Raw genomic sequence first — 17,529 nt, 5'->3', positions numbered from 1 at the left:
CCATATAAGGGCAGAGCCTATAAAGAAAAAAGGGCAGAGTCTAAGTCTCTTCATTTACGTTTATAGATGCAGTTATCATTGATCAAGTGAAGCTCTTTCCCCTTTTCTGAATGCTTACTATGGAATAAAAAACACTCTTTCTCCCAGAGGGTGTCTGAGTCCCTTTAGCCAGAGACTTCTATCCAGCCACAAATCCCAAAGACGGAAAAGAGGAGGCTCTTCTAGATGAGATAGGGATTGACTGTCTATCCTGGGGCCCACCCTTCTGCTCTCTGACCTGTCATCTTGCTTCTTATCGCTTCCTGCATCTTTTGCCCTCTTTGTCTCAGCTGGTAGGGGTTCATTCTATAACTCCTCCCTCCAACATATGTTTGCTTCTCCAACATATTTCTCTTTCACTGATGGTGATGTCCAATAATGAACTTCCAAATCTCATACCTCACAGGAGCAATACAAAAGAATCATGAAAAGGAATTTCAGAACCACTGAGTTTGGGTTATTGGTTTAAATACTTCCAAATTCATGCAAACTGACAACAGCCCACCAGCCAGGTTTTTAGAAACAGAAATACTAAGTCTGGGTGGCAAAAAATATTTTCAACCAAAGTCATATATGAAGAGAACCATAAGACAACCCAAGTCCAGGACTCCTGCTTGCCTCTCTGACATGTGTACCTCATAGTACCCCAATAACTGTTCATTTTTTTTCTTTAACCAGGGTTTTTCCCTCCTAAAAGTGGGTCTCATGTTCTGGCCACCGGGGGGACACTCTCTCATGCAATGATGGAGGGAAATCCAAAGAAAACTCCAGCAGCTGGGTTAGGCTGAGAGACATTCTCTTGCTGTTACTTACCCTCGGCAGAGAGACCCCTTGACTTTTCACCCAGTAAGGGAGTAGATTTCATGGTTTGTAGGGAAAAGATTCCAAGGATAATACTGGACAATATTATCAGTAAAGATAATATTCAATATGGAATTCAGATAATACGGGATCTGAATTCAAAAGACATAAGGAATGTTAATAATATCTCTAGTCTTTGTCTAACTTGAAATAAAACCTCTGGATTACCTTCTCCTCAACTAGATGAATTAATGGCTTTGGAGAAGAATCTTTCCCAAAGAGGGCCGTGGTTTCCTACTTGCTCCTGCCTCTTTGGCATTTATTTGTTATACCATTTCTTAGATCTTTCTTGTGGACGAGGCAAATGGCAAAGATCGCTTGTACTTTATGGTTTTTAATGTGGCGTGTAGTGCATGCATCAATGCCTCAATTGCTAGATGGTCAGAGAGGAGAGAGAGCGGCTGCATTAGTTAACATTCAGGAATCTGGGAGGGACAGAATGCTCTGCTGGTCAAGAAAGGATGTTGTATTTTGTCAAATGCTTTTTCTGCATCTATTGAGAGGATCATATGGTTCTTGTTCTTCCTTTTATTAATGTATTGTATCACATTGATTGATTTGAGGATGTTGAACCAACCTTGCAGCCCAGGAATAGATCCCACTTGGTCGTGGTAAATAATCCTTTTAAAGTACTGTTGGATCCTATTGGCTAGTATTTTGGTGAGAATTTTTGCATCCATGTTCATCAAGGATATTGGTCTGTAATTCTCCTTTTTGATAGGGCCTTTGTCTGGTTTTGGGATCAAGGTAATGGTGGCCTCATAAACTCTTCAGAGTATAGGGATAGAGTGTACATACCTCAATATCATAAAAGCCATCTATGAAAAACCCACAGCGAATATCATTCTCAATGGGGAAAAACTGAGAGCTTTTCCCCCTAAGGTCAGGAACACGGCAGGATGTCCACTATCACCACTGCTATTCAACATAGTACTAGAAGTCCTAGCCACAGCAATCAGACAACAAAAAGAAATAAAAGGCATCCGAATCAGCAAAGAAGAAGTCAAACTCTCCCTCTTTGCAGATGATATGATACTTTATGTGGAAAACCCCAAAGACTCCACCCCAAAACTGCTAGAACTCATACAGGAATTCAGTAAAGTGGCAGGATTTAAAATCAATGCACAGAAATCAGTGGCATTCCTATACACCAACAACAAGACAGAAGAAAGAGAAATTAAGGAGTCAATCCCATTTACAACTGCACCCAAAACCATAAGATACCTAGGAATAAATCTAACCAAAGAGGCAAAGAATCTGTACTCAGAAAACTATAAAATACTCATGAAAGAAATTGAGGAAGACACAAAGAAACGGAAACACGTTCCATGCTCATGGATTAGAAGAACAAATATTGTGAAGATGTGAATGCTACCTAGAGCAATCTACACATTTAATGCAATCCCTATCAAAATACCATCCACTTTTTTCAAAGAAATGGAACAAATAATCCTAAAATTTGTATGGAACCAGAAAAGACCCTGAATAGCCAGAGGAATGTTGAAAAAGAAAAGCAAAGTTGGTGGCATCACAATTCCGGACTTCCAGCTCTATTACAAAGCTGTCATCATCAAGACAGCATGGTACTGGCACAAAACAGACACATAGATCAATGGAACAGAATAGAGAGCCCAGAAATGGACCCTCAACTCTATGGTCAACTAATCTTCAACAAAGCAGGAAAGAATGTCCAATGGAACAAAGACAGTCTCTTCAACAAATGGTGTTGGGAAAATTGGACAGCCACATGCAGAAGAATCAACCTGGATCATTTCCTTACACCACACACAAAAATAGACTCAAAATGGTTGAAAGATCTCAATGTGAGACAGGAGTTCATCAAAATCCTAAAGGAGAACACAGGCAGCAATGTCTTCGACCGAAGCCACAGCAACTTCTTCTTAGAAACATCGCCAAAGGCAAGGGAAGCAAGGGCAAAAATGAACTATTGGGACTTCATCAAGATAAAAAGCTTTTGCACAGCAAAGGAAACAGTCAACAAAACCAAAAGACAACCGACAGAATGGGAGAAGATATTTGCAAATGACATATCAGACAAAGGGCTAGTATCCAAAATCTATAAAGAACTCATCAAACTCAACACCCAAAGAACAAATGATCCAATCAAGAAATGGGCAGAAGACATGAACAGACATTTTTCCAAAGAAGACATCCAAATGGCCAACAGACACATGAAAAAGTGCTCAACATCACTCGGCATCAGGGAAATCCAAATCAAAACCTCAATGAGATACCACCTCACACCAGTCAGAATGGCTAAAATTGGGCGCCTGGGTGGCTCAGTTGGTTGGGCGACTGCCTTCAGCTCAGGTCATGATCCTGGAGTCCCGGGATCGAGTCCCGCATCGGGCTCCCTGCTCAGCGGCGGGTCTGCTTCTCCCTCTGCCCTCTTCCCTCTCGTGCTCTCTGTCTCTCATTCTCTCTCTCTCAAATAAATAAATAAAATCTTTAAAAAAAAAAAAAGAATGGCTAAAATTAACAAGTCAGGAAACGACAGATGTTGGCAGGGATGCGGAGAAAAGGGAACCCTCTTACACTGTTGGTGGGAATGCAAGCTGGTACAGCCACTCTGGAAAACAGTATGGAGATTCCTCAAAAAGTTGAAAATAGAGCTACCATATGACCCAGCAATTACACTACTGGGTATTTACCCCAAAGATACAAATGTAGGGATCCGAAGAGGTATGGACACCCCGATGTTTATAGCAGCAATGTCCACAATAGCCAAACTATGGAAAGAGCCAAGATGTCCATCGACAGATGGATGGATAAAGAAGAAGTGGTATATATATATACAATGGAATCTTATGCAGCCATCAAAAGGAATGAAATCTTGCCATTTGCGATGACGTGGATGGAACTGGAGGGTATTATGCTGAGCGAAATAAGTCAATCAGAGAAAGACATGTATCATATGATCTCAGTGATATGAGGAATTCTTAATCTCAGGAAACAAACTGAGGGTTGCTGGAGTGGTGGGGGCTGGGAGGGATGGGGTGGCTGGGTGATAGACATTGGGGAGGGTATGTGCTATGGTGAGCGCTGTGAATTGTGTAAGACTGTTGAATCACAGACCTGTACCTCTGAAACTAATAATACATTATATGTTAAAAAAAAAAAGAAGATCGTAGGAAGGGAAAAATGAAGGGGGCAAATTGGAGGGGGAGACGAACCATGAGAGACTATGGAGTCTGAGAAACAAACTGAGGGTTCTAGAGTGGAGGGGCGTGGGGGGATGGGTTAGCCTGGTGATGGGTATTAAAGAGGGCACGTACTGAATGGAGCACTTGGGTGTTATATGCAAACAATGAATCATAGAACACTACATCAAAAACTAATGATGTAATGTATGGTGATTAAGATAACATAATGTTAAAAAAAAAAAAGAATGTTCTGTTGGAGCCAAGGCCCTCTTCAGAGGGGCCGGGTCTGAGAGTGAAGCACTGAGCCTCTGATTCACACCTTTGGCTATACTTCGGACACCTGAGGTGCACCCGTTGGGGAAGAAGGTGTGTTTGTGAGGTTCACTCATAATCATGGCTGGGCAGATATGTGCACCACTCCTAATATAGGACAATCCATTATTTTACACATAATGAATTCCCTATTGCTTATTGTGAGATTGTGATTTTGCTTTGGGAACCCTAAAAATAGGGGGAAATGTCAATCTACATGATCCAGAAGTGGGGGAAATTGGTCCGATACCTTATTTCAAAACCAATCATGTAGTAGTAAGAAGGGAGTGTGAGAGGGGTGTTATATCATCGTTTAGAGATCCTTCAAATAACTGTGGGTGAGGGGTGTCTGGGTGGCTTAGCCGGTTAAGGGTCTGACTCTTGGTTTTGGCTCAGGTCATGATCTCAGGGTCGTGAGATGGAGCCCCACGTAGGGCTCCGTGGTCAGTGTGCTTCTCTCCCTCTCCCTCTGTCCCTACCCCCACCACTTGCACTCTCTCTCTCAAAAAACAGAACAAAACCCCCAAAACTGTGGGTGAAATTAATAGGATTCTATCGAAGCCTTATTAGACAGGGGTGGGGGCAGGGAACCTACAAGGAGGGCCCCCTCAAGCCTCACAGACAGCTGGTGGACTTGGTTATCAGCATGGACATAGAAGCAGAAAGGCATCAGGTGCAGAAAGATATTAGGTAGAAGCTCTCGTTCACCTGTTCATCAACAGCCTGGAGAGCCCCTCGTATTCAGGCTCCGGGTAAGGTTAGGGAAGCAATGCTGGGCTGTGAAATGAGTCAGGGCTCCAACAGTCCTGGAAACCTGGCTCCTTTCTAGCACCTACTAGCCCTGCCACCTTGAGTTAGAATACAGCACCTTGTTTAGTATCCATTTTAATTTCCCCTGTAAAACAGGGATCAGTTGTTGTTTTGAGGACTTGGTGAGATTATATTATTGACATTTGTCAAGTACATGAGAAGCTTTACTAAATGTTAGCTTTTTGTCCCCCTCCTCTACTTAGGGGCAGTGGGGGAGTTGTAAAGTCAGATGTGTTAGTGGTCTTAAAGGGTCTGCGTTCCAGTGGGAAAGAAAGACATGCACACAACTGACTGTCATATGGGATCGAATGAAATAGGTGTGTTAATAAGAGAATGATATAAAAGGATGGAGGGGAAAAAAGTATGAGTAATTCTGCTAAGAAGTGGGCTGGGAAGGCTTTTGGGGGCCGGCAATGTTAACACAGGTCCTGAGGGATTCGAAACAGTTGTCTCCCGTCTCATTGGCGAGAAAAACCCAGGAGTATGCGGTCAGCGGCATCTACTCAAAAAAAGACTAGTAGAGTGTGAGGAACCAAGATTAAAAAAACAAAAACCAAAAAACGAGTTGTGTGGAGACGCAGGAAGGAAAGGAAGGAAAGTGTGTCGGGGGAACTCTCAAGGGTAGGGCAAAGTCTAATTACCCAAATTGAAATCTGGCCTTTGTAGCAGACCTAAGACACCTCTTGAACCCATAAAGACCTGCTGCGGCAGCGGAGACATGCTTGAAATAATTAGCTTTCTACTTCAGCTCTTGTTTGGGAATTCCTGGTGTGTATCAGCCTTTTCCCAGGAAGCATGAGAGGTATTTTGAGAGTGGTTAGAAAATTGCCCGGACAGTAGCAGGGCAGGAAAATGCAAAATCAATAAATAATCAGGCTGAATTTTAATTGAATATATTACTTAGGCTGTGCTGACATGTAAATTTAAACACCACTCGAGAGAGAAAATCAGTGCTTTCCCTCTGGCGGGCACTCTGATTTTAGGAGATGGGGCGGACCTGGCCTTCGCATTCCCGCCACGCAGAACTCAGATGGTCTGTTTTCTTGTTTGAATAGGAGGCACGTGTTAAACAAACCACTTTCCTACCCTTCTCTTTTTGTCGTGAGGGAATAAGAATTTACTTGGGGGCTGTGAAATGAGTCAGGGCTGAACCTTAAATTCCTGTAGAAACCAAGAACTGAGAGAGGAAGGAGGGCTCCTTGTGGTTAGACGAGTCCCTTGGGGCAGAAATGCAGTTACTTTCCAGAGGGGGATTTGGACTCAGTAAGCTCTTCACTGTCTCCCTGTGTTATGAAATCTCAAGGCAAATGGCATTGTAATATATGGATCCTAGATAAGAGTCTGTTTTCATGTTGTTTGTATTTTCGGTATTTTCTTTGCACCTTTATATTGTACTTGGTCAAGTTACATCTTGAATTTCGAGCAAGTTTCAGGAGTTTTCCTTTAGCAGGGGAGCTGAGGAGAGAAGTTTTGACCCAGAGGGGTTCAGGAAGTACCCCCCCCTGTTCCCAGCTCCCCCCGCCCCGCCCAGGGACCAGCGTGGGAGCAGGGGAGGGAACCAAAGTGAGAAAGCCCTGCGACTTCCCTTGACAATTTTCCTCCCACGTGTCTCATTTTGCATTTGGTTTTGTAGCGCTGTGTTTGTGTGAAGAAGGCTCTTGTCACCTTAACCTGTACACAGACACTTGCTCAGTTGAAGAAAAAGGCTGCATCTGAACAAATTTGTTTGTACATGAATTTAATTAGGCACCTACCTGGTGCCCAGTTCTGTGGTTGATGCTGCCAGGGATATAGAACATTTATGAGACAGAGCCTTTGACTTTAGAGGGCGCCAGCATGTTATAGAGTGCAAGTAAATAAACTGTAGTGTATTTGAGTCTCCTGCAGGGATCGTCAAATAGGAGCCATGCCTGCAGATTCTGATTCTATAGGTCTAGGAGGAGGCCCTAGAATCTACATATTAAGAGGTAAACCAGGAGAATCTGATTCAGGAAGTCCAGGACACAGGCTTTGAAAGATACTAGTAGAATGGACTTAACTTCATGAATCAGAAAGACCTTCTGTTTAAAGATTTACCCTGCTACTTATGAGCCAAGTGACTTAGATTAAGATATTTACATCTTTCAACCTTTATTTCCTTATCTGTAATCACAATAATGATGCCTCTCTCCTGGTAGTACTGTAAGAATTAAATTAGCGATAAAAATTAGCACAATTCCTGGAATATTCTGGAAACATAATACACATGTTTTCTTACTCTCCCCCTCAATAATCTAATTGGGAGGATAACACAGATGGCTTTAGCTTTTGAGTTATTTCTAATTTGAAAAAATATTAATGATGTCTATAATCTATGCCACCTATCTGACTCTTCGTATTGATTAAATTGCATTGCTAATTGTCTGTGTTTTTAACCGAAGGCTCTGGTGGTGTATAATTGACTCACCAGCCCCGGAACTCTGAGATGTCACCTCAGGCCACCAGAAATTATAACTGCTTGAGGTCTGAAGATAAGATCTGGATCTGGGGTTGAAGTATCTTACACCAAAGATGGGAGAGAAATGCTGTCCTCAAATCTCCGAAGAAGGTTCTCTGGAATGGTCAAGAATGGACTTTGGGTGAAAAATGAATATAGGGGAGAACCAAGGGCATCAACTCCACTTCAGGACATAATTAGGGTTAGGGCCTATAGAAGAGAGATGGTAGCTCCACTGACAGGAGTTTTTCCTTAGTACATTTCAGGCCAGTTCCTGAGAGCTCGTTCTGGAGCCAGATCTAGTCTGCAGCCTTGCTGGGACCACAGAGAAATCTTTGCTGGCTACCAGACAGAATTATTGGACAGTGGGGTCTGGGACCTACAAAAAGCTGCCATGCTCTGAGAGAGAGATTTGTAACTTAGAGTCAAAAGAGCTAGGACCCCTCAGAGGTGCAGAGAGAGCTGGCTGTGGTGGTAAGGCCATGGGAGAGCCAAGTTGGAGGTTGGAGAGCTATTGGGGATCATGCTAATAATGACTCTAGATCATCTTAGGCCCACTAGAAATTCAAGCATAGATGAAAGGCTGGTAATGCCATGGAGCCAGAGATGGGGGATGGAGGATCTTGACTCTGAGAAGAATTGAGGGGACTGTGGGTAATTTTTTTTTAGACCAAGAATAATGCCTGAAGCCAAGAGATCCAGCCAAGCCAAATGATGTTTGGGTTATCACATTAGCTCTGGATTCTAACACCATACTCCCTCCAGACCCCAATCTTCACAGGGAATGGGAGTGAGGACTGTGTTGATGTGAAGATACTCATCCCATTAGGTTGGGACTTTCAGTTAATCCAGAGCAGTAGCCATTTTAATGCTTCTTCATACAGCCTGATCCAATAACTATTTCATAGACAATCATAGAATGTGAGAAAAGGAAGGGGCCTTGGCAATCATCTAGTTCTATCTCCTTATTTTTCTGAGAAGGAAGCAGACACAGAAATCACACAACCTTCTCAAGGTCACATGGCTGCTCAGTAGCAGAGCTGTGCCTGGGACCCCAGCCTCCTGCATCACTCATATTTCTAGGTTGTGCTCTCCTGTGATGATTTATACTTGTGTGAATTCCATTTATCTCCCCGGGAGTCTAGATTGATGTGCCTGCTCAGGCTGGACATACCATTGCTCAGCACTTAAAACATAACAGACTCCCCTTGCTTTTGCTTTTCATATGCCAACCACGAAGTACAGGATGGAGCTGCCACTCACACGGATGACAATTTCATTAACTCTGTACTGTTGGGCCTTGGCAATCCACTCATCTCCTAATTGTGCTAAGCTCATTCTGGTGAAAAGTGCATGAGGATTTTTGGGCAGTTCATAACAAGGAAATCACAGTTAAAGTTTCAACACAATTGGTGTTACGTATTCATGAATACATACAAACCCTGGTGTCTGAGATGTTAGAGCAGAACAAATGCGGGGGCCCTGGCCAGTGGTCTCCCGCATTTACAGATTTATCTATTTGGAGAATCCCTTGGGCAGTAGCTTGGTTAGAGCAGTCTTTGAAGCTGCCTGGCTCTAAAAGATAAGCATCCCTTCACCCAGCAAACTGCCATCATGAAATGCAAGATGGAGGCAGTATTTTTGACCACACAGCTATGGGGAATGCGGCACCTACAGCAGACATGGGCTGGAGAGATTTCTCTTTGGTCTGCTTTGCCCTCGCCTGCCCACAACTACTTCTCAGACTCTACATTAAGCCTGGGTTATAAAGGGACCCAAAACTCCACGAAAATAATTTCACTCTGCTATCAAGTTAGGGGAATATGTTTTGGCACAAGGTCCAGCAGATAAGGGAATAAATTCGGGATTTCTCTGCTTAGATGGAAACCAAGGGCAATGCAAATCTTTGTGCCTATGATTCTGTGTTGTATAGCACTTAAGCCTTAGCCATTGGAGCAAATAAAGCTATTTTTCTCCTGATTTAGTTTTCTTAGACTCACAGGAAGAGGGAGGTTCAGATAACATCTCATTTTGAATAGATCAAACAGCTCTGATATGGATGGTGTAATTCCATCCCACCCCTTCACAGTGTTCACCCCTGTTGTAGTGCTAATTGATCTGCCAATAGTCAGATCACCCACTTGGGGAAATACGTGAAAGGCTCTCACTTAAGATGAACTCCTTCCTTGCTTCTAATTTTCTTTTGCGTCTGTTTCCTAGCATTCAGTTTTAAGGAAAATAATCATAATATCTTTCACTGATACGCTTTTTCTAACCCATTCACAGTGCATTTATGCTTGTCAAGATCTAAGTAGCTTAAACCAACAAGGTTTATTTCTTGCCGACATGACATGGATTGGCTGGGATAGCTGATCTCTTGTCATCCTCTCCCTACGCCGCCCTCCATGTGGCCAGTTTCTGTGGATGAGGGAAAGAGGAAGTGGTAGAATTATGCCCAGCTCTTAGAGCTTCCTCTCCGAAGTGAGATATATCCCTTCTGCTAACATTTTATTAGCCAAAGAAAGCCACATGGGCACATATAATTTTAAAGGGTAAGAAGATGCAATTCTATCACACGTCTAGGAGAATAGCCAACATTTGTTGAGCAGCAATAATGACTACCAATGCTTTCTTAAATTATCCAGTTTTATTTCTGAATATTTATAGTAGCGCTGTTCTGGGCATGCATAGCCAAAAGAGAATTATAGATTTATTCTATATCTTCCAACTGGAACATTGGTTCCCAAACTTCTAGACTTCGCATATAGACAATTCTTTTAATGGGGGAGGGGAGTAGTTTACAGAGGGTTGTGTATGGCCATCATTTTATAAAAGAAAATTCAGGAATTATAAAATTATGAGAATTCATAAAATGTAAGAAGCATATAATCTCAGACCAAACACTGGTTCTTCAGATACATCTAACTTTATGAAAAACTCAATATTGCCTTTATTTTTTTCTTTACCTTCCTGATAACTTCTGTGATCTAGTATTTGGGAACTTCTGCTCTGGTAGGCTACAATGCCAAACTGTAAAACGAATCACATTTATAGGGCATATACACAAGGAGTTGAAATGTTAAATGGACCAATGAGGTATGAGTGGAGATAAGGTTTTACTAGTTATGCAGGTGGAAGGTAGATTGTCAGGGAGAGGGATAAGAATGAATTAAGTGTCTCACAAAACTGGTTGGGAAAAAGCCTGGCTGAACAGGCTGGGTTGGAAGCTAGAAGAAAGAGGTGGTGGGTGGGGGGGAGGGATGGATGAGCAGGAACTTGGGCAAAAGGTTTGGACCTACATTAAAAGCCTTGATCTTGGGACTTTTCAAAGTTATATCTGAGGAAGACAACCAAAGTTGGAGGGATATGTGGCAAATGCCTCAAATTGGAAGTCTTGTGGTAGCTGAATGGTTGGACATTAAACCTTTAGAGCCCTCTGGCCCCTTGGAGCTTCTCCATCTATAACGGGTAGACTTTAGATTGTGATGTCTGCAAGAGGCAGCAGAGAAGAGATGTTTGGGATCGTAGTGTTCTTGGGTCCTGAACATTCCACCTAGAAGACTACCTCTTCTGTTGAAGAAGGCTGTAGAAAGAGCTAATGAAAGGAATGCTTTACTTTGAGATCAAGCAGAATTTGGCTACTGATTCACTGTGAAAGTAAAGGACAGACAGGTGTTGAAGATTAACCTGTGTTTTCTATCTCTAAATCAGAGTTGCTGACACTTGCACACATCAGGAGCCTAACAATTAGGGTGACAAGAGAATTTGGTTCATCTTTATAGAGGAAAAAGGGATATATCACAGTATATATAGTAGTAGCCAAATTAGTAGTCCTGTCCGCTATCCTATGAAAAACATGCAGTCTTAAGGAGCTACCGTGAGAGCCTCCCCTTTGTACTTGAAGACATCTGTTTTGCAGACAATACAGTGCAATCATTGGAAGCTATGGCTTGAACATTAGAGCATGCTCGTCAAAACCCAGCTCAGCGGTGGAGCAGTAATTCTGAGAAATGTAAGTTGAGTTGGGCAAATTGTCCTTTTGAGAAAATTACCCAAGTCACTTCTAGACATGTTAGGGTTTTATACAAAGGGCCATCCCACAGAAATGCAAATTTATAACTACTGAGACTTCATGTAGAACATGTGGACAAAGCATGTATGAAAAACATTTGTAAATGTTTAAAAAATAGAACATTTAAAAAATAGAACAACAGCAATTTGTTCTTTATTTACTGTGGATTTTATTAGCCCCTTGGTTAAACCACCAGAATCTCTGGTACAAAGGCGTTCTGGATTCTCATTCGAGGAATTTGCACATCCAGGTAAAGTGGAAGTTTGCAAATACTCCCGGAATAAGTAAGTAGGAGCCTTTGGCTTTGGTCTGGCTCTGTTCACTGTGGGCCGCTGGGGAAGTCACTTAGCTTCTCTAGACCTCCACTTTCTCATGCAGAAAATCAGAGACTTACATTGGATGACCTCTACGATCTGTTCTGGGTCTATGATTTTATTAGTTTGTAATTCTCGAAATGGAAATATAAAATGGCTCCTGGAAAAACTCTATGAATTTCCAGATTGTTCAAGTAAACAATGGTCAGACTTTGTGCCAATCCAAAAATCCTTTCAGAATGGCCTATGTCTTTTCTTTTCCATTTGATTACACAGAACTTTTTTTGGTGTAAATAAAAATTCCTTTTTAAAATTAAGCCTTCCCCTGCTGTCTGATTCATTCACTGATGTTGCAACCCACAGCTTGAGATACGACATTTCCTTTCATTCTGGTGAAATTGTGATGTCACAAAATTTGAATTGATGCATCCAACTGAATTAAGCAGAAGGAGCAAGATAATTACAAATGAGAGTGCTCTTCTCTACACACATATGTGTCTAGGTAATCAGTAATGATGGGAAAGGAAAGGAAAGGCACTCGGTAGAAGTTTGCCAGGCTGTGGCCATAGGCAAATGCATTTTTTAGATATAGCATCCTATTTTAGAGATTGTAGCAAATGCTTGAATATACCCTGGGAAAGAAGCAATTCAGCATTACCTGTATACAGTGGACTATTGTCAGCTACATCATATCATTTGGCTTCTGGTCTTTGATCCTCAAATTCATTAACTTCAGAGGTGCTAATGTTCCTTAAATTTAGAATTTCTTCTGGTATAAACAAAGGCTGTTATCTTTACTTTGTAAGTCATAATGCTGATAGACGGTTTATCTCCAGAATCTTTGGGATTCCAACCAGAGAACTGCATTCTGGTTCATGGATGGAGGGTCTGTGCCTCATAAAGATTGGCACTGAGAAATGCATACTCTTTTAGCACCAACCCAGAAAATGTTAATGGCATTGTATCTTCATGGAAAAGAACCCCAAGTGATGTAGATGTTTTTGGTCTATTGTTTCTGATGGGAACTCTTGATGATAATGTTGAACATCCAACGTCATTAACACGTGAGCTATCTGACATGTTGCTGAAGAGCTCTTTGATTTTCACTGTAACAAAGAGGGTTGCACAATGGCTGATTGTTCGATATGGCAATTTTTAGAGAGTTTTAGAGCAGAAGAGTAAATCCAAAGTTAGGACAGAAAAGTTAAGTTATATAGAATTTTGCCACTTACATGATGCATTTGTAGCCCTCCACCAAGGAGACAGAGAAAGTCTAATTACTGACAGGACAAATTAGTCTGACCCACATCTCAAATTTAAGAAAATACACATCTACTGTTTATCAGAATTCAGTTATTAACCTCGACCTTATTGTTTCTCATGCTAGTATAATTTTCCCCCTACTTTTGAGGTGTAAAACATTGAGTTGATATGATATGTGTCTTTCTTTAACTTATTTCACTTAGCATTATAGACTCTAGGTCCGTCCATGGTGTTGCAAATGGCCAGATCTCATTTTTTTCTATGGCTGAGTAATGTTCCATTGTGTTTTGTGTGTGTGTGTTTTGTGTGTGTGTGTGTGTGTGTGTGTGTGTGACATCTCCTTTATCAATTCATCTATTCATCTATTGATGAACACTTAGGTTGCTTCTGTATCTTGGCTATTATAAACAATAATGCAGTTAACATAGGGGTGCATGTATCTTTTTGAATTAGTGCTTTTGTTTACTTTGGGTAAATACCCAGGGGTAGAATTACTGGATCATGTGGTAGCTCTATTTTTAATTTTTTGAGGAATCTCCATACTGTTTTCCACAGTGGCCTCACCAATTTACATCCCACTAACAGTGTACAAGAGTTCCCTTTTCTCTACATCTTTGCCAACACTTGTTAGTTTTGTCTTTTTGATATTAGCCGTTCTGACAGGTGTAAGGTGATATGTCACTGTGGTTTTGATTTGCATTTCCCTGATGATTAGTGATGTTGAGCATCTTTTTCATGTGTCTGTTGGCCATCTGTATGCCTTCTTTGGAAAAATGTCATTCAGGTCCTCTGCCCATTTTTAATCAGATTATTTGTTGGTTTTTTTTGTTTGTTTAGTCTTGAGTTGTATAAGTTCTTTATATATTTTGGGTTTTAATTCCTTATAATATATAGCATTTGCAAATATCTTCTCCCATTCAGTGGGTTACCTTTTTGTTTCATCAGTGCTTTCCTTCACTATTCAAAGGCTTTTTATTTTGGTGTAGTCCCAATAGTTTAATTTTGCTTTTGTTTCTCTTGCCTGAGGAGACATATCTAGAAAAATGTTGCTAAGGTCAATGTCCAAGATATAATTGCCTCTGTTTTCTCTTAGGAGTTTTATGGTTTCAGGTCTCACATTTCAGTCTTTAATCCATTTTGAGTTTTTGTGTATGGTCTAAGAAATTTGCCCAGTTTCATTCTTTTGCACGTAGCTATCCAGTTTTTCCAACACCATTTGTTGAAGAGACTGTCTTTCCCCCATTGTGTATTCTTGCCTCTTTGTTGTAGATTAATTGGCCATATAAGCATGGATTTATTTCTAGGCTCTCTATTCTGTTCTTTTAGTCTATGTGTCTATTTTTGTGTCAGTACCATGCTGTTTTGATTACTATAGCTTTGTAGTATATATTGAAGTCTGAGAAAATATACTTTAGAATACATGCAATTGTAAATTATTTCTTTGTCCCTTTGAGTTGTAAATTTTCTACAAGGCAGGAATGTTTTTCTCAAGGACCTGGGAGCCATCCCTTTGAAACGTAATAATCAGGGAGTGTAGGGCCCCTATCTCCTGGTCTCTTTGTGAAGATAGGAGTCTAACTTTGATAAGGGACAGTTAGCAAACAACCCTCAGTGTCTTGTACTTCTTCTCTAGCTCACACCAGTGTTTAAAAACCCTCCCTCCTTTTGTTTCAGCAGAGTTGAGTTTAATCTCTCCAATTGCAATAGTCTTGACCTCTACTTAATAGTCTTGAGTGAAGTCTTCCTTGCTGTTTTTAACAAGTGTCCAGTGAAATTTTTCTTTTATATCAGGAAAAGATCTTTATGCAGCTAAGAGAGCATAGCTTAGCCAGGCCAGGGATCAGAGTAGTGAGGGGAGTTGAGAGGAGAGCTTTGGAAGATGGAATTACTTCCAGAGGACCATATGTAATCTTGGGAAAACTCAGTGAAGATATGGAGAGACAAAAATTTTGCAGTTTTGTTGAGCAATACATAGTGTTTATTTTTAAAAGCATATCTTTTGTCTAACATGTCTGTGATCAGCATGGTTATGCTCTCCTACTGAGCTATCAGATAAGATTTCTCTAGGATACTGAATGGCAGTTGAAATGAGATGATGTAGCACAGTCAGGCGTAACCTGAAATTTTCAATTCAAAGATATCTCTGATACCTCATGTCTGAACTTTCTGATTTAGGCACAACATGTCTATAACTGTAATATGTTGGGGAGATGTGTGTCTCTCTCCAAAATTACTTATGTCAAAGGGTCAGCAAACTAAGACCCAGGGGTCAAATTGGCCCCCACCTGTTTTGTAAATAAAGTTTTATTGGCCATCAGCCATGGTAATTCATTTTTGTATTGTCTGGCTATTTTCATGCTCCTGTGGCAGAGTTGAGTAGTTGTGACAGAGACGGTAAGGCCCTGCAAGCTTAAAACATTTATTACATAGCCCTTTATAAAAAACTAAAAGTGTACTCACCCCTGGTTTACATCATCCGTTACTAAAACTGCATTAATACAATGTTTTCTTTCCAAGGGGAATAAAAGTACACTTACTTATCATTGCAATTCAATAGACAGGCAAACAGCATAGCCTGCTGGTTTTTAGTACGTGTTTTAGAGCCAGATATTCAGCCTGGCTTTGAAATGTGACATTACTATTTACTAGCTGGATGACAAGTCAATTTGCTAGTAACTTCTCTGTGTCTCAGTTTCCTCATCTGTAAAACAGATAAATCATGGGTCCTTAAAGGACTTACATGAGTTAACAAATGTAAATACTCAGTTGTCATCATGTATGTATCAGCCATTATTAGTAGTACTACATATATATCTTAGCCATTATATGCAGTATAGACATTACTATAGACAGAATCTCTCTTTGATGAAGAAGGATAAAGAACCACCTCGGTAATTATTGCCTAAGCAATCCTGTGACCTACAAAAATGAATGCTCAGAATATTCTATTAGGAGATGTTTACCTCTTGTCCATTTTATTTTCAGCACTGCCCTACTCCTTCCTGATATTTTATTATTTTGTGTTCCATTTTTGTGAGGACTTTCTCTGTTTGTTGATAACCAATATTGGATACCATGTGTATGGAAAACCTTGCAACGTTCAAAGGAAGAAATTATTAATGGTGGAATTTCATGCATAATGGTGGCGGTGGGGAACATAGAATGATCTTGTTTTTTCCCTCCTAAATTAGAGTACATTCCTCAAATTTACATTTTTCTTCAAGTTCATTTGGTAGCATTCCCAACCACCACCTCTTCTTCTTGTCTTGCCTACTAACTCTCCCAGCTTATAGTAACGGAGCCCTGAATTCAAGTTTTACTTCTGTTTCCTCAGCTATAAAGCTGCTCTGTCTCATGGGGTGTTTTCAACAACTATGACTAAAATCCAAAGGCTTTCCGCTAGCTTACAGGTCCTGTGTGATGTGCTTTGGTTACCTCTGATCATGTTTGCCTCTCTCCCTCTGGCTTGATTTGTCATCCCAATGCCTCCAGGGTGTGATCCAATGTGTAGTCGAGTTTCAACCTCAGGGCTTTTGCGCTTTCTCTTCTTTCAGCCTGAAAGGCTCTTCCCCCAGATGTTTTCTTCTTTCAGGTCTCTGCTTAGTTGTCAATTCCCCCAAAAGGACTTCCTTGACCATCCTATTTAAACTGTCACTGTTGATCATTTTGTAACCTCAGCCCCTGTTTTGTTTTTCATCACAGTGCTGTCATTACTGATCTTCTATGTTTATTTATGGTTGTCTTCCTCCCCCCTAGAACTTAAGCACCCTGGGGATAAGATTTTTGTTTATTGTATTTACTGCTAGCTTCGCAGCACTGAGAACTGTGACTGGTGCATGGCAGGCATTCAATATCAATTTATTGAATAAATGAAAGGACATGGGGGTTTGCATATTAACTTGCTTTGAAAATCACAAAGTTGTAAAGCAATTTAAGGAACGAGGCCAAGTGACTTTTGATTTTTCTATTTCTTGCCCCTGGTGCTGCTAAAACAGCCCTTTTCTTTTTACCTGACCAGTCTCCTTCTTGCTGGTCCTCCTTTATTGGCCCCTGGCTTCCCTTCATCAACTTTCTCACATCAGCTTTCCATCTAGTTTCCAATCTCATCTGAAATCTAATTGCTTCCTTCTTGTTTCTTAATCTCTGATCCCGCTCAGTACTCTATCACCGAGAGGACGTTGAGGCATCAGAAGGCAGAGCTATTCTGGAAGGGGTGAG

Source organism: Mirounga leonina, unplaced genomic scaffold (assembly GCF_011800145.1).
Source record: "Mirounga leonina isolate KUSES-001 unplaced genomic scaffold, KU_Mleo_1.0 Mir_127, whole genome shotgun sequence".
Lineage (NCBI taxonomy): Eukaryota > Metazoa > Chordata > Mammalia > Carnivora > Phocidae > Mirounga > Mirounga leonina.
Note: the sequence above shows the minus strand (reverse complement) of the source record.